At 33.3% G+C, this 784-nt stretch overlaps 1 non-coding gene across 1 annotated transcript; it reads left to right on the top strand.

The window, feature by feature from the left end:
• The first annotated feature begins 207 nt into the window (after positions 1 to 207).
• On the top strand, positions 208 to 312 carry LOC120094866 (U6 spliceosomal RNA). Its single transcript, XR_005489564.1, has one exon. It is a non-coding gene; the product is annotated as a U6 spliceosomal RNA (small nuclear RNA).
• Positions 313 to 784: the final 472 nt, after the last annotated feature.

The raw sequence follows: 784 nt of genomic DNA on the forward strand, positions 1-784 counted from the left end.
TTAAAGTCCCAAAAATTACACATGATTTAAATGAGTTGACAATTTCCTGCTGGGTTTCAATCTTGTTATGGTCCAGTATTTTCACCCTTTTGCCCCTATTTCTGCCTTTTGAAATGTTGGTGTATATTCTGTGCCATCGTTAAATTAAAAGTTTTGTATTATTTGTCTTTATTTTTTCTGGTGTTACAATAAGAAACTTTGTTGAATGCTTGCTTTGTCAATACAAATACTAAAATTGGAGCGGTGCAGAGAAGATTGCCATGACCCTTGTGCCAGAATAACACACAAATTCATGAGTCATTTGCTAATTTTGAGTAACAATTTACATCAATCACACTCCAGGTTAAGGCCCCATTCACATGCATAGTTTACAAACATAAAACACACTTAATGTGTTTTTTGATGATGATTTTGGTAGTATATTTTGTTTGTTTTGTTTGTGTGTGTGTGTGTGTGCGTGTGTAGTACTTGTTTATTTTGTTTACTTTTGTTTGTTTTTGTTTGTTTGCTTTGATGTTTTATTTTCCTGAGAGAGAAATAATATAATGTTAGTTATGTAGGGAGATAGGGAGAATCTTGGAGGACTCTGCTGAAATGAAGGAACATAAAGAAAATATTGGTATGAATAAAACTAAAGAACAACATCAGCAACGAGAAATCACCTTGTATCAAACTAGAACTTCGAAAGAGTATGGGAACTTCTGGAGTCCTTTTACATGTGTTTTGTATTACATTGTTGCCAAGATTATGGAGATTAAGGGACAAAATGTGGTAGATTGGAAGG

Source organism: Rattus norvegicus, chromosome 9 (assembly GCF_036323735.1).
Source record: "Rattus norvegicus strain BN/NHsdMcwi chromosome 9, GRCr8, whole genome shotgun sequence".
Lineage (NCBI taxonomy): Eukaryota > Metazoa > Chordata > Mammalia > Rodentia > Muridae > Rattus > Rattus norvegicus.